We start from the raw sequence: 25,222 nt of genomic DNA, 5'->3' as shown, positions 1-25,222 counted from the left end.
GGAAACAGATGCAATTCAGTATGTAGGAAATGTATTTCACTGTTGACTGTACAATATTTTCTCCCTTTTTTTTTTTTTTTATGGAGATTGAAATAAGGAATTGGAAGTAATAAAAAGTAATGATTAACTGTAGTTGTTTTCTCCCTATATTTAGTATCAGATAATATATGGATTAAAAAAAATAAAAATAAAAATAAAAATAAAAATGAATCAATGGGATGTGCATAAACAAAGAAATTGAGTAGATAAATTCACTTTAAATTACCCTTAAATTCACTAAGAAACAGAGAATTGAGTTTTTGAGTTTATAAAAGCAAGTATTGTGCTCCACCATCATGCCAGACTTTACACAGCCTCTGCTTTTACACAAGGGACAGGGGCAACAGCGAGCCTTCCTATGATGATAAGGTGTCAGATGGCACAGCTTTATTAGAGAAATTAGCTTCACTGAGAGCATGCATTGCTGGCAGCAATGTAGCACATATGAACTCCTAAGATGATGAGGCAGTGACTGCTGGGGCAATAGGAGAAGGCAACAGAGAAAAATAAATAAATAAATAAATAAATAATCAAGGGAAATACTTAAAAGGAATTAAGGAGTTATCCTTTAAGGAGGTGACAAGACCAGCTGCAGTGCCTCTACACCAATGCATGCAGCTTGGGAAAAAGCTGGAAGGCACTGTACTACTAGAAAACCACAATATAGTTGCAAACTCTGAAACCTGGTGGGATGATTCCCATACTGGAGCATGGCTATCAATGCCTACACGCTGTTCAGAAGGGACAGGCAAGGAAGGAGGTGAGGGGATGTTGATATCCACACCATGAAAGGAATAGAATTTAAAGAGCTGTCCCTAAAAAACAGTCATGAGCAAGTCAAATACCTATGGGTGACAGTTAAGAATTGAGGCAGCAAGGACAGCCTTGTGACTGGTGTCCATGACAGGCCATCTGATCAAGTAGAGCCTGCTGATGAGGCAAGCAAGTGAAATTCCCAGTGATAGGAAAACAGGCAACATCATACCCATTTTTAATAAGGGTAAAAAGAATGACTCCAGGAAATATTAATTTCACCTCTGTGCTGGGAAAGATCACAGAGCAGATCTTCCTGGAAGATCTGAGAGGGACAGGATGCCATTCAGAAGGACCTAGACAGGCTCAAGCAGTGATCCCAGGTGAACCCAATGAGGTTCAACAAATCCAAATGAAAGACCTTCAACCTGGATCACAGCAATCCCCACTACCAATACAAGCTGAGAGATGAAAGGATTGAGCTCAGTCCTGCCAAAAAAGATCTGGGGGTATTGGTTCATGGGAAACTGAACATGAGCCAGCGATGTACCCTTGCAGCCCAGAAAGCCAGCCAAACCCTGGGCTGCATCACAAGAAGCATGGCCAGCAGTTCAAGGGAGGTGATCGTGCCCCTCTACTCTGTGCTGGGGGGACATTACCCAAAGTACTGTGTCCAGATGTGGAGTACTCAGAGACATAAACCTGCTGGAACACATCCGAAGGAGGGTCACAGAGATGATCCCAGGGTGGAACACCTCTTGTACAAGTACAGGAAGAAAGAGCTGGAGTTGCTCAATTTGGAAAAGAGAAAGCTCCACGGTGACCTCATAGCAGCCTTTCAAAACCTAAAGGGAAGCTATAGGAAGAAAGGGGATAGATTTTTTTAGTAGGGTCTGCAGTAATAGGAAAAGGGGAAATGGCTTCAAGATCAAAGAGGATAGATTTAGGTTGATTTAGGTTGGATACAAGGAAAGAGTCTTTGACAGTGAGGGTTGTGAGGCACTGGAACAGGGTGCCAAGGCATATGGTTGATATCCCATCCCTAGAGACTTTCAACAAGGCCAGGCTGAATCAGGCCCAAGGCAACCTAATAAGTTGAGCATGCCTCAGTTCATTGCAGGGAAGCTGGACCATATAACCTTTAAAGGTCCCTTCTAATGCTAAGGATTCTATGATTCTGTATTTTGAACTGCTCTGTTCCATTCCATGTTATTGGAAGCAAGATAAAACTGTACTGTATCCTCTAATATCTGAATCAACCATAAATCCTCATAGCTCAATGGTCAACTTCAAGATCAGAAGAGATCACTGCACCAAGCTGAACTGCTTATGCATATTATGTAAAATTGAACAAACTTTTTAACCACAGAAGGAATAAAAATAAGACTAAATACAACAGAATTGCAGCTAAAAGAAAAACACAACTATATAATTTTGAGCAGTGTTTTAATGCAGCATAAGACAAAAAATTATTTCAAGAAGAAATAAGTATTTCTATTCTTACTTGATCTATGCCCTTGAGAATAGTAGTTCTAAACCAGATTAACTAAATGCTTGGAGCCACGGGATATGTTCTTTTATTTTTTAAATCAAAATTAACCGAATTCTATCAAAACACTGAATTAACATCAGAAAAGAAAACTAAATGTGCAAATTAGAGGGAAGATGTATGGATAGAAAGGTCAGTTTGCAGTTTTCATTTTGCTGATATTAAAAAAAAACACAAATAAGATACATAAGAAGAGCTGCACGATGGTCTCCATAGCTTAAATAAGTAACAAAAAGCTATGGGCACCTTCTTCAGTACAAAAATATGTATGGTACATTAAATTGCCTGTAATTTCAAAAGGTCATTTCAGTTCAACAGCAGAGAGCATGCAAAGTAAATACAAATCCTCTGGTCAAATGTTTCCATCAACACTTACAAAAGGAAGTAAAACAGGTATGTAAATTTTTTTTGTATATCTTCAACTTGCTATTTATTTTTTACCCACAGTTAATGCAAACCTTATTATAATTGCCAAGAAATATATCACAAAGAAGATTACAGTCAAGACTTGTTCTTTATATTATAACACTTATATTCTAAATCTTCAAACTTACATGCGAACATTTGTTCTCTACTAAAAAGCTTAACTGCACACTAGTAAATCATTTTTCCTAGACAATTCTGCATTACACTAAAATTTGAACATGTGACAGGCCTACAAATTCAGCTTCCCCAAACCTGAAATCTACATACAAAGATTTAACTCATAGTGACATGTAAAAATAATTTACCTGGATTTTCCTACATTTAGCTACCTAAAAACGCACAGTGCATTTCTCTAAAGTATAAGCTGGTAATTGATCTCATTGGCTAAGGATGATGAACTGGCTTAAACTGCAAATACTAATACAATTTTAATCTGGTGAGAAAACACAGATATTTACATTATTCTGTTCTGAAAATATACCTTCCATGTGCAAAAGCATTCAAAAGCACTATTTTTCTAATTTAGTTGCAAATTCTTTGGCTAAACCAGCTATCAACAAATAACGTTACCTCAATGCAATTTGGATTAAGCCCTAAACAATCACATCAAGTTCTTCATAGAGTCTGCATATGTAAGAACTTGGTCTGAATGGGAAAAACTTGTTAATACTTAAGAAAAAAAAACTTTGAACTGGTTCTGTAATGCAAAGACATGATGTTGAGAAGAAAACTGTTTGAGAACTGGAATTATAATTGAGTTCCTAAAACAAATAATGAACTCAGATAATGATTTTTCAGATTTAGTACATATTTCTGATTTAATTTCGGTATCAAACAAACAAGAGTAAGTAACATACTACATGCTTTTATAATGTTGCCTATACTGAAAAAAAAAACCATGAAGTTCAATTATGTCATGGAAAGACTGCAAAACAATGCACACAATTTGTAGCTACAGAGATTCTCAAAACCTAACCTGAGATTTCCATTAGCATATGATATAAGTGCACAAGAACAACGACGTCTAGACAAAACCCTTACCTGGACACAGCTGTTTGAGACACCACTCAGGGTTATGGCATTTTGTGAGTTTGTGCTGTGGACCTCCACCATCACTTATATAGCTTGTTTTTCTTGTGTAGCAGTAAAACTCTTCTCTGCAAGTTCTACACATTATGTAAATAGACAGACTGTTTCAGTATACACCGAAACAGAAGAGAAATGCCTCTAATACAGCAATCTCATTTAGTTTTTTACAATTTTCATACAGTTTATAGACTGTTCTGGAATGGAATGTACCACGAATTAAAAACATTTGTGGCAACAAGGAACAACAGCCACCATTGTGTGAAAGACTTCACTTTCTTTAATTCTTTGCTGTGCCTGTCTGTTTTGATATTCCTGTTAAAACAGTAATCTCTGTACGTAACGAAGTGAGGAACATAAACATTTCAACTCCCCCTCAGAATTTTTTCCTAAGGATATGCTATGGTGTGAAAGAAAAATAATTGTATTCTGTAATTGTATTGAATGCATCAAAAAGGACTGTCAAGACTTCCTGCTTCCTCTAGCACCATGTTCCAATACTTTGCCTATGTGAACAAAATTGGTAACAATTTTTTTTTTTACTGAATGTCATTTAGAAAGCATAAGATTCTCCATGTATATTATTATGGTATATCTTAAATACTTCATCAGGTACAAAACGTACATTACTGTGTAATGTCTTCAAAACCTCTCAGGATTGTACTTATGAAAATTGTTTTCTCAGTACATCAGAATTTTTCCCCATAATATATTCAACATTTTGTGAAAGAGTAAAATGTTCAGACTGTGCAGGACTTAAATGTGTCATGATTTTAAAAACATAACAGGAAACCTTAATTTCAATGTAACTACATTACTCAAGTTCGGATGTTTGGTGCTCTTTTTCAATGTCATACTTCCTTATCTATTCAAGTTTTATCAAGATAACAGAACCTCACTAAGATCATTTGAGAATAATGGAGCAAAACCACAATTTCAGTAAATGTTCCATGAAATAATTTTTGACTTCTCAGTAAGTAAAAAAATATAAAGAAATATTTTATTGTTAAAGACTTCTGCAATGGCTTTTCTCTAGCATATTAGATAACCCAGTGACAGTGGAATGATTCCAGTTGCATAGAAGCAAATGGAATCTCACAATGCTAAAAAAGTTTATAGCGCTTATTACGCTTTATACATACTAGAGTTAATGCCCTTAGAAATAAATTGCCTCATAGATTGATGGAAGTGGCAGACTTTAGAATGCACTACTGTTTGCACCCAACTGAGGTCATTATCATTTATTAAAGCATGCTTTTTTTCTTTTCTTAGTTAAGCAGCAACAATTTTCTCTAAACAATTAAAGCTACTGTGTTCTTTTTTTTTTTTTTTTTTACTCTTTAAATGACTTTCAGCATTAAAAGTGTCACAGGATCATTTATCCTCTCTTGAACAGTACTTACTTCAGTGACAGTTACTGCTTTTCCCTATCTCCCTCAGTCTAAAACTTCCTAGAAGGGAGTGAATAGCTATTCTACTGTCCAGATACACACTATGACAGTGCTAAGCACCAATTCTGAACAGTCCTCTTGATTAATTAATCTAGGAACAGGCTTAATGCTCCCCAGTGATTGGAACTTTGCAGTCAAGTAAATATGGCACCACCACTGTCTACTGTGGATTTCTGGTGTGTTCTCTATTCCCTCCCTCAATGATTTCTAACATTTTACTTTTAGAATTTAACAATTAAATAAAGAGCAAGTCACCCAAAAATTCCAAGTGATAAACAGTTTCCAAAACTTAAATGATACAGAAACATTAGCCTAGGCATTTTTCAAGTGAAACTGTGCACCATTTTGAAGACTCATACTGAAGACTAAAAGTTACAAAGAAAAGTCCTCTAATATGGCAATAAACAGTCACTGGAATTATAATAGGCTTATAGCACAAAACACATATGCCTTCCTCCAACTGCTCAAGTAGGGGCTCCTTCTACAGTATTTTTCTTGGATAAACAGGTCACCATTCTCTTCCCTTTAATTTCCTTTTTTGTAGTCTCTAAAACCATAGAATAACACTTTTGATATACTGAAGACATCTACATATGGAAAGCACAAAACTGACTGTATATCTATGAAAATTCTCTACGTATTTCATAAATATTAATATGCAAGCAGAAAAATATTTGTTTTGTTTTCATATACTAACAGAATAACTGGAAAAGTATTTGTGATACATTATCACAGAAAACTCTACGCTTAATACACTGTGCAAACATTTGTACAGAATTCATACAAACTTCACTTTTTGAATTTATTGGTAGCTACATTTACAGAAGCCAAAGAACCTACGCTAAACACTACAGATATAATATTATTTCTTAGTTTTTCCTCTATATCTTTGCAGTTTAGATTCTTTTAGCTAACTTATCTGCAGGCATTTTTCCAAAGAGCATACATAGAATGTGCTGATGCTGCATAAGGAAAGAGGCCAACTCTCAATGACTGAAAGCAGAACTACAATGAAATGATAACCAAGTGACAACTTCACATCAGAGCTCACTAATAATAGCAAGGAAAGACAATACCCCCAGATTAAATAACCCATTCAGCATGAATAAGCATTTAACATTCCTGTGACATATCCTAATACACATATATATTTAAAAAATGCTGCCCCATCATCAGATCACTCCAAAGAAGGACAGTCTTACTGTGATCTAGATTTAAACAATTTTATGAATAGTGCAACTAATTTGAAAGTTATTACTCTTAGAAATGTTATTTTGCATAAGGAAGTATTCTCTCTATTTTATTTTTCTAACATATATTTTAAAAGTACAAAGTATATTGTCTAAAGTATGTTCTTCCAGTTCTGGACAGTTTCTCATGTCTTTTTCATCATACATCATTTAGTCCCCCACTTCGTAAAATATAAGAACTATTTAGTTCTGAAATCTCTCCTACCAAAATGCTCTGATCAGAAGCATCTTTGAGGAGAAAAGAGATTACCAGCAACATTGAAGCATTCATCTTCATACCACTATAACTCCCAAGAGCAAATGCCAATCAGATATGATTTAATTTAAAAGAAGAAAAATTAAAAGTCCTGAGAAACTAGAAGTCCGGTTTGTTTACAACAATTAAACACTATTTTTTACCTCATACAACTCAGTCATATAGAAAATTACAGAATGACAACAAAAGATGTAGCAACACTAAAATATAGCACATTACACTTAGGAACGTAACTGAGCTTCAGACACACTGCAAGCTTATTTACTAGTATAGACACCTAACTACATCTTGAGATGTTCTTGAAGTTCTTGTGTTCTGTATGGCCTCAGATCTCTGAGCAAAGTTCAGGAGAGCAAGTCCAAGAGCAAACTAAAATCTAGCATTTTTTTTATAATTTTTTTTTTAGAAATTCTTTTATTAGAAATTAATTATAATGTATTCCAAAGCAAGCATATTTTAATATAAAATTATTTCAATTTAATTGAATTCCATTTTATTTTTTTTTCTGAAATAATTTATCAGATAATTGTGAGAAAAAAATCATGTAATTGTTTTAAAAGCTATGTTTTTTCCTGCATTTAAATTCCAAGAAGTAAGTGTATAAAAATGTATAGGATTTTCATTTAAGTCACTGCATCAATAGTATATTTGTTACTGCAAGCTTTAATTGCTATAATTTTTCATAAATTATCTATGTCATGGAATATGATCTCTTAGTAGTTGGAGTGAGCACACCAAGATTCACCTTTGGAAATTTGGGAGACCAAATCTAGACACATTCCTCCAGGTACAACCTCAGAAATGCAGAATTGGTGGGAATAATTCACTTTCAAACTGATGGATACACTCTCCAAAAGCAAATCAGTGTGCAGCTAACTGCAAATAAGCCCTGCTGACTTATGTTCACATGTCCACCAGCATATTCAAGGTCTGTTTTTGCAAACCTGTCAGTCCAACCCTACCCAGTGCTGTTTCACAGAGCTATTTAATTCCATGTGATTGATTCCCCATTTGTCATTAGCAGACTTCAAAGATATTTTAGCAGCTCACTTCTCTAGCTTACTGAATACCGGTTCAAATGGAAATCCTCCAGTTTGTTGCAGATAATTGCTGCAACCATTGCTGAGGTTGCAGCTCATCTCATTCTTCGGGTATTTACAAAGATATTTAATAACACTGGTTGCAGTAACAAGCTCAAAGCAACACCACTAGAAAACAACCAGTTACTTGTGACAAACTCTGTGGCAACACCCTGAATAGTTGATCATCCAGTCCTTCTCTGTCCCATTACACCAAAAGGACATCACAGCTATAGGATAGCAAGTCAAAAGCCCTGCTAAGTCAAAGTAAGTGAAATCCATCAATTCCTCATTACCCACCCGGAAATCATCTCATCACAAAACTATCAAATTGGTGAAGCATAATTTGCCCTTGTTAGCTATTTCCAGACATGTTCTTGTCTTTACAGATCTAGAAACATCTACCAGGAATATCCTCCTTGTAGCCCTTCAGGAGGATGGACACATTTACCAGTTCCCAAACACTGGGAACACTGCACACTCAACACAAACTTTCAAAAGTTTCTGGTGCTAGATAACACTATATCTTTACATAATATATTCTCCCTTATTTCTGTTTATCAAAAACTGTGTATGTATCTACCATACATGTATAAGACAAGCATACTGGAAACACTAAGAATTCTGCATTAAAAATGGCTATGTGAGTGTAACATGCATTTCTTATGCTTAATTAAAACTGGATGCATATCAGCTAGTTGAGATAACTTAGCTCTTGGGAGATAACTTTCTTTAATGCATTGCTAGCTTAAGAAAACTGTACCTTAGAACTGGTATTCATCATCTTTTCTCAGAACAGCCAAAGGAGGAAAAATCCTTCAAATCTTTCATTACAGAATTAGCCCAAGACCAGTGTCTGAATTTGAAGTCTTACTGAGGAATACTGATAAACATTGTCTAAAAGTATCTGAGTTGGGTATTACAATCAGTTTAACAAATAGAAAAAAAATACATCCACAAAGGAGCATGTCCCAGGTAAAAATAATTAAGAAGTTTGGTAGTTTGGAACATTATCATTATAAATCGACTAGAAAAATATTCATTTTATATAGATACTAAGTGTTCAATCTGTACGTTATTACTTATTTACCTCACTTCTATACTCAACTCCATGCTGCTGGTTTCAAGATCTTTTTTGAAGAGAGAAAGATTTCTGCCTACATAGTTAGATTAATCAGCATGTTCCTTTGTACTGTCTCTAAGTATGTGTTTAGTAATTGGATAATCTGTCTTTGTTTTCACAAGCAAACAGTATAGAATTAGTACCCTTTCCACTAAGACATTTCCTGATACAGATAGGAAAAGGTTTGATGCAAAGTAAACCCCATTTTCAGTACGCTACAAGGTACACTAAAAATGTGACTTGGACCCCTTGATTGGGTCAATGAATTGATCCTATTTAAAGCGCTTGTGTCAGCAGAATACACACATGGCTATCATTAGCATTTCAACATTAGTAATTTGTTGCTTATACATGCATGTAATGAAATGGAAAGTGCAATTAAATCCCATGCTCTAAGTGTTTTAAACTGTTCTTACTTTGCAAGACAACTCAGAAACTGGCTTTTTTTTTTTTTTTTCTCCACTCTGGGATTCCCCCTGTGTAGGGTTAGCCCTACAGAGCAGGGGTTGAATCATAATTGTTGTCCCACACTGCTGACCAACAGCATCAGTGATATCGAAAAGTCATTCTTTTCTATTATTCCCTGGCCGTTCCCAAGAGACAAGCAGTTATACAGATTCCCAATAGCTAAAAGAGCAGGTAACAGACCTCTCTAGAACTGTCATTCAGTTCTATCTCTGTTACAAAAACAAATGCACTGTTCCCAACCTCAAAATAAATAAATAAATATACTTTACTTCCCCAGGCACTCAATAACCAATGTTTTTTCAGAACAAAACAAAACAAACAAAAGAACAACACTATTTTCCCTTTCTTAACCTTTTTGATGGTATTTATCCATGAGATATATATGCATTTCCAAAACTCACAAAGCAAATGAAAGTGAGTTTGCCTATGAGATGTGAGGTTCACATATTCGCTTTGTTGTCACAGATGCAATTCACTCTGATAGAATGCTTCAAATAGGAAAAAGTTTCATCACTCCCCCACTGTTACCTCTATCTTCTGTCTCTTTTACTTCAGCGAGAAATTTCAAGCTGAGTTGTCAGTAGGCATAGCTTCACAGTTTGTGTCTGTTTTTGTGATGAAAGCATCATGTAATTCCTACAAACATTAGGAATTCAGACTTGTTTAGTCCAGTAGTAACAGCACAATCTGCGGGGAATTTTTTGGAAAACTTACACCACATCCACCTACAGAAGTGACTAGACCAAATGAGACATCTGTTAAGTAATTCTTACAAAGCACTTCATTGTAAGTTTGATCTCCTGCTTGATGTTCGGTATTCTTGAAGAAATGTCTTGAGTGTGTATAAGGAATTCAATCTGTTCTAGTCTTTTATTAAACTCCACAAAATACAGAATCTTAAAAGCATATTCTGAAATTTTTGACAGTACCATATCTTCACTGTTAAGTGCTATTTTTCTTCTATAAGCATTTAATGGACTAACGTGTTTTATTCTTCCCAAAGGAGAAGTAGTAATTGTACTAAGTAGGATACGTTGATACAATCTATATTAAATGGCAAAACTAATGCACAAATTTTAATAAGTAATATTTGGCACCAATCAGAAAACTACTGAGATAACATATATAGAAACACTGCTTATTGAAAAATGATTATTTGGATTGCTTTGTTAGTATTTGAAAAAAAAAATTAAAAATTATGAAGTAAAATTTTGAAGTGAGAAGTCTCAGGCAGACTCGGAGATGGGTAAAACTCATGTGAAGTAGGCAAAGAAAAGCAAAAAAGGGACAATGAAGTATCTACCAATAGGCCCCTGTCCTAGTCACTTGTCATCACATTTGCAATATTCACATTAGCTCCCTTAAATTGCTATACTAGATTGCTTAAACATACTAGCATTACACTAGTAAAAAAAATATACTCTAGATAATCATGAACATAAATGAATATTTACTTTCATTACAAGTTTTTGGAAAAATTAGCACACCAAGTGAGAAAATTATTATAATATTGACCTTTTCTAATACAATTTGTCATTTAGCCTCAGTATTTTTAGATTTTTGATATACCTATATATATATTGATACGTATATTGATATTATTATGTATTTTATATATCATCTTCCATAGAATTGAACGTAGCAAAAATATACTATCACACACAATCATCTCTTTCAAATTTTATAGCAATGAAACTACTCATGTATTACATCAAGAATCACAGAGGCATAAAACGCTGCTTATTGGAAAAGTTTTGTTTCTCATGACTAGTTTTTAAGTGGACGAATGAACTTCAGAATCTGGCAAATTCAAAAGATGCCATTATATGAGTTCAGTGTCATTGGAGCCTTTCAGTGTTACATTTCACTTCCCAAACACCTCTTCCTTTATATCAAATACGTGTGGAAAAAGTATTCCATATTTTCAACAACTTGTATTCCTTCCAATAAAGACTAATAAGATACTGACTTTTAGTGCAAGAAGCAAGGCAAGAAGCAAGGAATACTAACTCAAGCAAACACGCAAAAAGGCATTCTGCACAACTGTTATACATACAACTGCTATTTGATCTGTAAATTCTACTAATCAATTTAAACATCTCAGAGCCCATAGGTTCTTCCTAAAGCAGGCTGCATAATTCAAAGTTATTCTAAAGATCGTAAGTTCTCCGTAGTTCTGTTAAGATTATGTACATGAGTTACAAAAAGATAAAACTACATAAATTTGCAGAACTGATTCAAATGTATTTTCAACTTAGTGTTTCCCAACTATCTTTCCTAGTTACAGTTCTCAGGATGCAATGTTTGGCAAACACTACTAAACATTTCTTTCATTCAGACTGGTCTAGTATAATTTTTTTCCATCTTCTGCCTTTGAGGGAACAAAGACTACACTCTTCAAAGCAAGGCTACTTTTCCATCAAAGAGTTCAAAGTAAAGCAGGAACCACATTTACAAATAGCTCAAGACTGTCCAATCACTTAAAAAAACAAGATCTTAGGAATATCCAATGAAACTCATATTAATCAATAAAAGGTTTTCTTCCCCTAGTTCTAAAACAAAAATATACCATATTGCATTTAAACAAGTGCTGACATTATTGTTAGAAAAGAAAGCAGAAAATTATCATAAGCACGGAATTTACTTAGTATACTTTAAGAGAAGCAGAAAGTATCTGAAACCTGTATTAAAAACATTGTATTCTACACTTGATTATTCATTTAAACCCTGAAAGAATGCAACACAAATGTCTATCCTTTTTCCAAAACAATTTCCCAAAGACTATAATGAAAATGGGCCGTGTATTACCATGACATATGGTCAATTTTACACAAGGAAAACGGGTTATGCTTTACATCAGTGCCTCAAGGAATGCAGACTACTAATACTGCTATTATCAAGCAATTTAAATCATAGTATAATTATACAGACAGATGGATTGGAAACCCTTTTAGTTTCTTTTCAACATTTAAACTGGAGGGAAAGATAACCTGAGACCTCAGTTAAAAATGCCTAAGAACTAAAGGAAGGTGATAAGATCTCCAAACTAAGCTCACTGGAGACACCTTAAAGAAATCAAAATACAGTATTTTTATCCGGATATAAAGTACCACAACTTTCAAGAAGTAACTCACACATATTCAGGAGAAAAAAAAAATAATAACAATCAGGAAAATAAAATGTAAGTATAGAACTTAGAAGCTACTTTACTACTTATTTACAAACGGTATTTTCAAAGTAGACCAAGCTATTCAACTATTTTTCCTACAACTTTCTGTTTATTTTCTGTGATGCGTAACACGCACTCCTTCAAAGTAGCTAGCAAGTACATTCTAGATAAAAAGCACGGAGGAGTTAGAGAGGATAGAGGAGTTAGAGACCTTAAGAGGAAAAAACTTTATTCCTGAGCAGTACACAGAACTTCCACTAAAATCCGCGTAAAAGGGTTGTTCTACAGCTGTAAATAGAATGCATTTGGATGCAATAACAGTGGCAATAGGTGGTGTCATAATCTTATTAAATCTTTCATTTTTGTTTTGTAACTGATTTAAATTTCCCATCTGGGTTTTTATTACCTGTCTTTTCTTTTTTTAAAAAAAAATTTTGGGGGGGGGGGAAGGGGAAGAGGCGAGCAACTACCTTTGATTTGTAACGTATTTATTAAGCAACAGAGCCAGTAAAATGTATTGGGTACTGTTAATAATAGTCAAATTATGTTAGTCAAAACACTGTAGCTACATTCAAATACATATAATACATATACAAACAAATATATACAATACAAATACATACAATACAAATACATACAATATTAACAACAATTATTGTTAATTATTACTATTAGAAATAAAAGATTACTATTACTATTGATAATATTTGCCAATAACAAATAGAAAACATTACTTCAGCAGGCTTTATCTCCTGAAATAGCCTCCACACATTCCTGGTAGCACATGACAAAGCAGGATATTGATAACCAACAACACAACAGGACATGTTCAATATGTTCTTCAGAAGGCAAGCTCTTGCCAGTGCACAGTAACTTTCTACTGCTTTACTGTAGAGTGACAAATCAGTGCTGAAAATCTTAAGCACTGTACCTACAGCCAGAGGCCAAGTTCTCTCTGTAGCACCCCAAAATACTGGCTCACAGCATGGCACTGACTAAGAACATTGCTGTTATTTTTTGCTGTGATGTCAGGAAAGGAGCAAGGAATAGGAAATGGTGTGTCCTGGGATTCCCATGACAACATAGGTTCAGGATTATTCCCCAGAAGTACTTTGACATTTCTTTATATTGATATACTCAAAACAGATTATCTCAGCCTATAATCAAATGGTGTTTCAGTGCTATTAATCAAGGAACAGCAAGCTATTCCTGTGCATGTAAGTGCAAACACAGAAATGAACTCTAGAGAGAGCCCGTGAATGAATCACCTTAGGACTGTCACAACAGGCAGAAAAGTTGATTTGTGGTAGTTTTGAACTACAGATAAATGACTGGCTAGAACTATGGCGGAAACAAACTCCAGCGTTGTCTCCATGGAAACATTCTTGTCTGAATAAAACAAACGGGAAAATTTGTGCTGAGCACACGTCAGAAAGTACTCACAACTCTTATGGGAAAGAAAAATGAGAATCCCATCAATTAAGAAAATATATTCTGATATGACACAACAAGAAACAAAAGTCACCATTCCTGGAAAAGAACACTGGTGTATTAGTCACTCTTGACAATAACTCAATATTGTTACAAAAATGAAGAATTCACCTACTACTCAACTATCATAAAACCTACTCTTAAAATCAGTGGCAATATTCCCTGATGCCAACAAATCTGAAATGACACCATCTTAATTCTGTAATCAATAAACCCACAGTCAAAAAAAGTTATGGGCTTGGAAAGTCACAGGCTTTATTTGAAGGAGTTAAAATCTCTTTTGAAAGGTTTATTAGAAACAACATCTTACACAAAAGCTGATAGCCTATGTCATCATTTATGCTTGTATTTCCAAATAAACACAGATATGAAGCCACATGAAAAAAAAAAATACTGAAAGCACCATACATTCACAGATTTACTTCTTTTCTAGTCCTGCTGGTTAATACTGCTATGGATTGCCTGACTGAAACAATACACAATTAAGACAAATACAACCACAACTTGAACATGCACAAACAAGAAACTAACATCAGGAAACACGTATGTATTTCTTAAACTGCTTACCTATTACACAATCTTAACTTGGAAACTTCAGGTTTATCATGCATTACCAGTTTAAAAATAAATCAACTAGAAAACAGTTCAGTTTAATCTATGCTTACCAAAATAGAAACTGCCGATTTTGTAGCACTGTCTACAAATAAAACTAATTGGGAAAGAAAAACTTCCGCAGTTACCGCTTCTGCAAACTTTCCATGGCATACCCGCTATGACAAGAAAAGGCCACAGAAGATTTACCTCCTACCTCACAATGGTAAGGAGATGGAAGTATCAGCCTGACTATAATAGAGCAAATGCTAAGAAAGAAATACAGACTAAGGTAGAATGAATGTGTCTAAAGAAAAAGAAAAAGCAGGGACACTCAGGATAGCAGTGAGTATAGCTGCAAATGAGCAAGAAGCTGCTTGGAAAAACAGACTGCATACAGATGAGTTAAGAAAAGTTACATATAACTGAAAAAAGTATGAAGGAAAACATCATGACAGCTTCTTTTTGAGGATCACTTTTCATTGCTTGCTTCATAAATTTATGTATACTGCATTTCAAGCTCTTTCCTTCTATCTTAATACTCCCCTCTCTCCTTCAGGAGACACACAATATACTCAGAGGTCCTCCAGATGACCGCAGTAACCCCAGAATCTATCAGCTATGACTTATAACGTGTTTCCTCCTTTTCACTGATCCTTCAATTTTTTTTTATGCACACATAAATTGCCTAAAAGGTATCTAATATCTTCAAGATACATTTATATTGGCATTTAAATTTTGATCACTAATGCATTTCCTAATCACAGCTACTTAATACATTTGAATTCCTTACCCAGAAAAGCCATAGAGCATAGAAACTCCTTTAGCTCATGTTCTGCTCACAATGAAGCAAAATTTCTTCTGACAAGTTCTTGATGACACCAAGTAAAATATTCACAATAAGCCAATTGTCAAATACAGAAAAAATAGCCAAGCTTACCTTCAGTGGAAGGAATTTCTGGCTGTACAGCACTTCACAGGAAGCAGCCCAAGTCCCAGAGATGCTCTCCCTTCAATGGCTGACCATTATATGAGCTCAGAGGTATTCAAGTATTCAAAACCAACAGAAGAACAAGAATGATTTGGAAGCTTCAAACGACAAATTATAATTAAAAAAAAAAAAGAAAAAAAAATCCTTTCTGTAATTATTTTAGCATAAACTCCCACATTTTAGTATCAAAGTAAAACATCTGGAACTCATCTAAAAAGCCAAGAAAGCATTTATAAGAAAATGGAGATCAGCTCCATATTAAAGACATACTGCTTCCTCATCAAATTACATAACGAAATGTACTGGCTTAAGTACTTTATTCAGATCAACTAAAAATGCTCTAGAATACAACTAAAATATTATGAGTTATTCTAAACTCCCTAACATGAGTATCAAGAATAAATATCCACTGAGCCCTCAAATAAATTGGTTCATGTTAATACTCACAGATGATAGATACATATTTTAAAAGTTTCTGCCAACAGATTATTACCCAGCTGGGATTTGAATTACCTCATTATTGTTTGCTGTTTATCCTTGGAGCTAAGGGACATGTGTACTCTTCAAAATAATTTTTAAATCAGAACTTCATTAATCATTGCAAAATAGTTTTATTCTTTTTTTTTTTTTTTTTTTAAAAAAAAAAGAAAAAGAAAAAGAAACTTGAGTGAATTGGAATTACTACAGGCAAAATGACTGAGCAGATCTCAGATTCCCTCTGTTTTAAATCAATCTGTCTTACTTAATAGATCTATGTTCCTAACAGTATAGGATTATAGAGCTATTGAGGTAAGTAACTGATATACACAGTAATCTGTGAATCCGTCAGTTTTTGTGGGTTTTCCTTCTTGTTCTTTTCTTCCTTTTACCTCATTCTTCGTTTTGGGTTGTTGATATTATTTATTTTCTGGCATTTATGGTTGTCTTTTGGATGAACACGTTTTCTCCATAACTTATATTAAAAGAAGGATCAAGAAAAGCTTTCTTATAATTCGTTTATGTGGACAAGAACAGTCTGAGATTGAAGAGACAATGTGAAACAGTGACACTTTCACAAAAGGAATCCTACTTACTGAAGTTTCTATAAACCAAATTAAGACTGCCCAATCTTGTGGAATCTTAAAAGTGGTCCACCAGAACAAACAAGCTTTTGCTAAATTTCAAAGTCAGGGAATTTACAGTTTAATCTGATCAAGTTTTAGTGAGAAAGATACTGCTTTAATCCAATTTATTTTTTTTCCGACCAAGATGTAAGACTTTAAAAAAACAAAACAAAAAAGCATCTAAGAGCATTACAGAGAAGTGAACCATAAGAAACTAGTTATTTCTTGATTTGCATTCTGTCTTCTCACACCTTCCCTCAATGTTATAAATCTATCCTTTAGTAGCGCCTTTAACCTACTGGCATAATGCTTGTTTCTTCTCCCTCCCTTTGTCTCCTCACACACAATCAGTGTTATGTCCCTCACTTGTTCTGATGCCAAAACCATTGGCAGTCATTCCAAGAGTTCATTGGTCACAACTATGTGCATGTTGATTGACAGATGAAAAAAAGAAAGATGACAGTTTAGATACTCTTCCATCTTGAACCTGTAACATAAATATGCCTTCAAACAAGACATCCCATCTAAAAATCATCTAGCAGATAATACTGTTGTTGTGTTTATATTTGTAATGAAAATAGTGTTGATGCCACAATGTTGTTTTTGTTGTTGATGAGAAGATTTCATGCAGGATCAAAGTTTTCCTGTTCTTTGCACTTCCTGACTGCAAGGGAAGTTAGGAGAAACACAGCCAGGACAACTGACCCCAGCAGACGAAAGGGATATTCTATACTACATGACCTGAGGCATAGTAACAAAATCTGGCAGAAAAAAGAAGGGAGGACATTTGGAACCGTAGTATTTGTCTTTCCCAGTAATCATTATTTGTGATGAAACTTACTTTCCTACTTTGATTTTTCTTGCATGTGCAGCTTTTACTTGATGTATAAAAATGTTTTCATCTCAATTCGTAAGTTTTATTGCTTTAAGCTTGCTGATTCTCTTCCCTACCCACAGCAGGATAATGAGCAAGCAGTTAGTGTGGTGCTTAGCTGTCCACCAGAGTTAAACCACAACACTATCTCAGAGTCATCACCTGAAGAACCTTGTGAATGGTGCCTGTGTGAATGCTCCAAAGGTGAGACTTCACTTATCAAATTTTCTTATGTTAATCTGCTAAATACCTTGTACTAAAGAATTCAAAGGAAACAATACTTAGTTAAAGAAGGGATAACAGAAGCTTCTTGAATAGCTGGTAAGAAAGCAGATTTTATCTGACAACATTTTAAACAACACACAATCATTAAGGTTGGAAAAGATATTTAAGATCATCTAGTCCGACCATCCACCTGCCATCAATATTGTCCCACTAAACCACATCCCTAAGTGCCATGTCCACACATTTCTTGAACATCTTCAAGTATGGCAACTCCAATATTTCCTTGGGCAACACTTACCAGTGCTTGACCATTCTTTCACAGAATAAATTTTTCCTACTATCCAAATTGAACCTCCCCTTGCACCATTTAAGACCATTTCTCTCATTCTACCACTATAACCCGTGAGCAGAGGCCAAACCCCAGTTCAACACAAGCTCCTTTCAGGCACTTATAGAGAGCAATAAGGTTTTCCTGAGCCTTCTGTTCTCTAGGAGGAACAATCCCCATTCCTTCAGACACTCTTCTCCAGTCCTTTCACAGCTTCATTACCCTTCTTTGGATATGCTCTAGAGCCTCAACATCTTTCTTGCAGTGAGGGGCCCAAAACTGAACACAGAACTCAAGGTGCAGTCTCACTAGTGCCAAGCACAAAGGGACAATCACCTACCTGCTCCTCCTGGCTATGCTGTTTCTGACACAAGCCAGGATGCCATCCATTAGTCTTAGCCATCTGAACACACTGCTGCTTATCTTCAACGGGTTGTTGGTTAATACATTCAGAAGGTTTACAGCCACTCTTTCCCAAGCCTGCAGCTTTGCACTGGGTTATTTCTAAAACTCTTTCAACAGATTTGTTTTTTTGTTTTTGTTCAACATTATCTAATCTATTCTAGTTCTACAAATACAGGACCTAATGCATTTGGTGAGGTTCAGTTTATGTTTATGTACCACTTTAGCTAGCAGAAAAAATAAAAGTTTATATCACCATAATAGTTTAGCATATCTGGTTTCCTAGCTACAATGTAACCTAAAATATATTCAGAAAGATTGAGGTAGACTGTAAACTTCTTGTTTCTAGCAGAAGTCTCATGAAAAGAAAGGGGGAAAAAAACCCTAAGAATACATTTAAAGAACACTGAACTATGCTCACATACTATGTCAAAGAAATTGCAAAAATATAATGAATAGTTTTCCATGAATACTCATATTGTATCATTAATATCATATATTTCAAGGCAGTTCAATGCAGTGTGCAGTACTTTCTAGCAGTCTGCTTCTTACAACCTGGTAAGATGATCATGATGTTTTTCCTACTCTACACATATACTAGGAGGAAAAACCTGACAATTTTAGCATTCTTCAAATTAAAGGATACAGATTCTACACACAGTTCTTTCACTCACATGGTAACTGTTCTCTGCTAGTGGTCTACATAATGGAAAAAAATAGTTTTCCATGAAAATACTACATTTTAATGAAATAAGACCAAAAAGATTTATCACTTAAAAGACAAAATATAATAAAACATGACAACGTGCTTCAGAAGTACACTAAATACATATTACACAACCCAGGATTTATTTCACTGTTTTAGATCTCTGGTTCTGTTGAAAGCAGATTCAATTTCTTTGACAGTTAAATATGATTGGAAGACTTTTTTCAAGACTACAATATGAGCATTATATTTGTGGATTTTCATTTTCATATATTTTTCTTAAGAAAGTACTGTTCTGATACTTGAGCTATTGACATTTGCTGAAAGAAGAAAAGCTAAACTGGTATTTAACATATAAACATGTATCAGTGTTGTACAAGCAGCATGCAGCAACAATCCTAGAAGCACTGAAAAGAGCCAGGTGTTCTGTAGTTCATGTGATGCTTCAACCTCTCATGCGTGAGTAGAGAATTAATAATAGGGATTTAACTTCTCACTCCTTAAGACTCTACATGTGATAATTAATCTTGGGTGCATTGCACAAGCAAAATACTCAAAGAAATAATATATTTCCATGAAAACTTACATTTTCAGAAAAGCAAATAAAAATATAAGCAATTTCTTCAGAGACAAGGATGAGTTTGACCTCTGATCAAGTGAGATAAACTAAAAGTGAATGTACATAAGCTACTATATCTGAAAGATCTTTCACCAGCTAACATCCTAATTAGTTGCACACAGACAGGTCAACTACTGTTCTGTTTTTAAACAAGCAGTGTCTAGTCTTCACAAATTACATATATAATCCCACTTGTGAAAAACAGGCAGACATTTCACATTATACAACTTGCACATACAAACCATATAGAAATACGAAGAGCTTTCCATGATTAAAACATCATAAAGAAAATAGTTGGTCTAGTTTCTAAGTGTTAGATACTGCTCTATTATCTCTCATTTAATTTACCTCAAATATTACTACTCTGACCACAAAAAAGCAAAATTCCTTCTGACAAATTCTTGAAAAAATAAGAAGCATTCATGATAAGCTGATAGTCATATACAGAAAGTAGAGTTGGACTCACACAACTGGTGAAGCAGCTCTCTAGTTATGCAACACTCCTCACAGAGCAGGCCACGTCCCAGCGATACTCTCCCTGCAGTGGCTGAAAACACTTGTACAAGCAAACAATGCGTTTGTGTTCCCTGCACCAGCCACAACCCTTCACCAGGTGTTCAACCAACAGTTCAAGATGAACCTAACAGCTCCCTGAACTACAAACAAAAACAGATGAACAGTTGCAAACATCTCACATCATTTTTCTCCTCAGAATTATCAAATTGTAAATAAGCATAACCAAGGTTTATTTAAGGTATTATGTAAATACAAAGGAAGTTCAAAACAGGAACTTATCAAGAACAAAACAAGATTCCCTTTTTTCATCTTCAAGATCAGAAGAGTTACATATTTTGATCCAATAGTATCAAAGATGGGGTGATCTCGCAAGAAAATCACAATCTCTTAGGAAAAGGTTCTGCGGTATATTTCTTTGATTATTCAAATATCAAACATGCTCCCCAACAAACTCCTTGTAACAGCCTTGTAACAGAGTAACAGCCCTGCACCTAAATTTTGTCATCACTCAACACAAAATGACAAGGAAGTGACAAATAATGAAGGACAACCTAAAGATGCAATCACTCAACAGAAAATCTGCATTTCCTCTGTAGGTATGCTCAAAACTCATTCTGCAGGAAGAAGCTCCTTAAAAAGCCAGCTACCCAACCTCATACACAAAGACACAGACATGTACTGTGTTTAAGCTACAAAAAAAAATTTGATCAATCAGGTAACAGGAGCTTCTTTTCAAAGATGGGCAGAAGTTTAAAAAGCCTACTGAATTTGTCAATGAGGGTAACTTTGCTTTGTTGCTCATTACTCCATGTACTGGAAACTAGGCCACTAATCCTACCTGATACGCAACGTGAAAATAAAGTATCAGTTTGGGAAATGTTATATATAGTAGAGCTGTTAAAAACTATTTCTACATTTAAGCAGAAGGCAATGCCAGCTTTGACAGCAGCATCGTACAGGTCTAAAACAAATATGATTCTAACTTTGAAATCAGCCGTGTGGATTCTTTGTAATGAAACTGGAAGAGTTCAGACTGATTTCAACTACTCTCTCTTCCAGTAACTTTTATCAAATGTACTGGTGCTATCACTGCAGTAAATTAGTATTGCAAAATAATGGAAATTCTACATTTTCTCAGAATAGATTCCAGACAGCAGAGTACTTGAAAAGGACAAAAACGAACTCCTTTGTTTACACTATGCATTCAAGTCTTTTTTTTCTGCTTAATCCTGTCAACATTCTCCAAAGCACAGACTAATGACTCAATTATGACTAATTAGAAATCTTAACACATTTCAGCCCACTAGATTATCGAAGTTAGTATTACAGAAGGCTAAACAAAATGTCAATTTACTTTATTTATGGAATTGTTTTAGTACTGGAAATCTGATTATGTCAGTCCTACTCACTCAAATTTTATTCATAAAATATTTACTTGCAAAATTTAAACAAAAAAACAGAGTTTAAGCTTTATTTAAACATTCATTTCCAAGAAAATATCATTTGAGGAAGAAATAGAAAATAAATATTTGAAGAAATCAGAAATGAAAACTAAGCTGAACTTTCATGAATAACTCATGAAAAAGTAAAAATGTATATCTGGTCAACAAAATTAGATTTTATTTCTATGAACAGCAAGTAAACAAAAAGTAGTAAGTCAACAACTTTCATTATCATGCTTTTAGTTTTGCAGAGTAAATTCATCTGGTTATTAATTCTTAACATTTGACACCACACACACTGTGATGTTTTAGTCTGCTGGTTTTTTCGATTGATCTGAATCTTCAAGATACCATGAAAATGAACTATGCTCTCAGTGCCTTATACAAACACATTTTGAGAGAGGTGATTTATAAATATGTCAAAATCACTGTAAGTGGCTGATAACCATCTTTCCCCCTCAGTTTTGTAAGTGTTACAACCACAGAGAATGTGTATTTAAATTTGTACAGCAATACTCTACATTTCTGTATAGAGTAGTTCTAAATGTGGATGAGGTTGTGCTTGGCTTATTTTGTCAAAATATGGGGAGAAAAAAAGCAAATATCTCAAACATATTAAATAGGTAAGAAAAGATCGTGTGTACATTAGAAATACAGCCTTTCTAACTTCCCAATTGCAAATTTTATACATACATACTACCAGATTAATAATGACTGCTGGCAAATGAATATATAATAATTGCTATTGTAAGAAACAATTTATCCTCAAATGGAAAGAAGTGATTGAAAACTTCAGATTATTCATAGAATCATAGAATAGCTTTGGCTGGAAGGGATCTCAAGGATTATCAAATTCCATCCCCTTGCAACAGGCTGTGTTGCCAGCTCCTAGATCAAGTACTAGATCAGATTGCCCAGGGCCCATCCACACCTCCAGGTACGGAGCATAGACAACATCTCTGGGCAACCAGTTTCAGCACCTCACCACTCAGTAAAAAACTTCACCTCACATCCAATCTAAATCTCTCTTCTTTTAGTTTAAAACCATTCGCCCTAGTCTTATCACTACTTTACATTTACCAGTGTAAAAAGGTAGTTTCTCTTATGTTTATAAACTCCCTTTAGATATTGGCAGGACGTAATGTGGTCTCCCCACAGCCTTCTCTTTTCCAGGCTGAACAAGCAGATTTCTTTCACCCTGTCTTTACTTCACAAGAAGTGCTCGACCCCTTCAATCACCTTCATGGACCTCCTCTGGACTCTCTTCAAAAGCTCTGCATCTTTCCTGTTTTGAGGGCCCCAGACCCGGATCCAGTATTCCAGATGAGGCCTCACGAGCCCTCTTCTGATGGATACCAGGACACCACCGATCTTTTGGGCTGCAAGAACACACTACTGGCTCACATTAAGTTTTTCATCAGCCACAACCCCTGAGTCCTTCTAAGCAGGGCTACTCGCAAAGAGTTCTTTTCTCAGTTTGTATACATATCCAGGATTACGTCAACCCAAGCATGAAATCTTGCACTTTGCTTTGTTGAACTTCATTAGGTTCACAAGGGCCTGCCTTTTGAGTTTATCAAAGTTCCTCTGGATGGCATCCCTTCTTTCTGCTGTGTCTACTGCAACAGTCAGCATGGTGCCATCAGCAAGGTTGCTGCTCAATCCCACCATCTATGTCACTGATAAAGATGTTACACAAGACAGACCCCTGGGACATCACTTATTACCAGTCTCCACCTGGACACAGAGCCATTTGTTGTTTGTATATAACTGATAAACCATCAAAACAGCTGCTGCCGATGTCATCTTACCACCAGTCTGTCACTTACAAACTCTCTATTATCCTTTACTTCACTGAGACTTCCAAATAACTTATTAGGAAAAAAAATATTAACCTGTTCCTAATATTTGTTACTTTGAGTTAGTTAATGTAGTATGTGCAGCAATACATACTGTACAAAACAAATTTAACGACAGTAGTTCAAATAGAAAAATAATAAAATGCAAATGCCCGATCTATTTATATTAAATTAATTCAATTTTATAGTCAGAAAGTCCCAATTAGTTGCAGAAATCTAAAACATAATGTTATACTCACTTGAAAAGAACATGAAAATGAACCACAGAAAATAGGCCTAAGGGAATCTGAGTAATTAATTTGGTCCATTCTCCTACCTTGACAATTGTCAGGCAGAAAAGTAAGTTATGTATTACATTCCCATATGTCAGCGGAAGAATTTTGCAGTACTGATCATTTAGTCTGTTTTTTCATTAAATAAGGGTGATTATTATTTCTATATTCTATATTTAAAGTCTTCTGTCATCATTTGAAATAGGTGAAATTTAAAAACATTTTAATAATTTCAATATCTAAGCAAAAAAAATCTTAAAAATAATTCTAAATGCCATAAAATCAAAGAAGAGGAGAAAGGAGAAAAGAGGAAGTTTGAAGAACTAAATTTTGAACTAAAGATCCTCTGAATTTTGAATTAAAATCCACAGCCTATAAAAACTGACCATATTATATACACTAATTATATAATTCCTTAATTGGAAATCAGAGAGAGAGAAGGAGAAGAAAGACAGAAACTTTCAGAGTGCACTCCAGAAATACTCTGAAGAAATGATAATTTAATTTACAAAATCAAATTAAGAAAAAAAAATAAATTGGAAGATTTTGTCTTGGGGGAGACTGCGCCAAGAGCCATTACTAAGTGGAACTACGTAGAGAAAGCATGAAGACTTGCTGGTCAGCACTGAGTTTGAACTTCTGTTCTTATTCCCTCCCATTTGCTCACTATTTTCTCAAGACTATTGTAAGGAACTGAGATACTCACTCCTGACATTAGATTAAAATGCCACTTTAATTTTTAGAATTTTTTTAATCAGGTTTTATGTTTATGTTCAAGAGTAGACTTAACTTCTGCTCTTATATTAAATACTATTATAAATATAAATAATTTAATTTATTAATTTAAATATTATTGTTTGTTTTGAGTGAATGATGCATTTCTTGTTCAAGTTGCATACAGTATTCACAAATAGTAAATAAAATGATTTGGATAAAACTTCTTTAATTTCTTCAGTAAGCTTCAGAATAGAATAGAAAATATGTATCCAACTCAGTTAAAATGTAAATTTGCTCTTAAAATGGGTCACAAAAATATGTTATTCATATTAACTGCCTTTTCACTCTTCCCTTCCAGATTTTCAATACTATGAAGTCTTTATTGGAATCCGGGTGACAGACATCATCAGAGCTGTCACACACTACTATTATACTGA

Source organism: Tympanuchus pallidicinctus, unplaced genomic scaffold (assembly GCF_026119805.1).
Source record: "Tympanuchus pallidicinctus isolate F22 unplaced genomic scaffold, pur_lepc_1.0 scaffold2, whole genome shotgun sequence".
In the NCBI taxonomy this organism is placed as follows: domain Eukaryota; kingdom Metazoa; phylum Chordata; class Aves; order Galliformes; family Phasianidae; genus Tympanuchus; species Tympanuchus pallidicinctus.
This window is presented reverse-complemented; position numbering follows the sequence as displayed.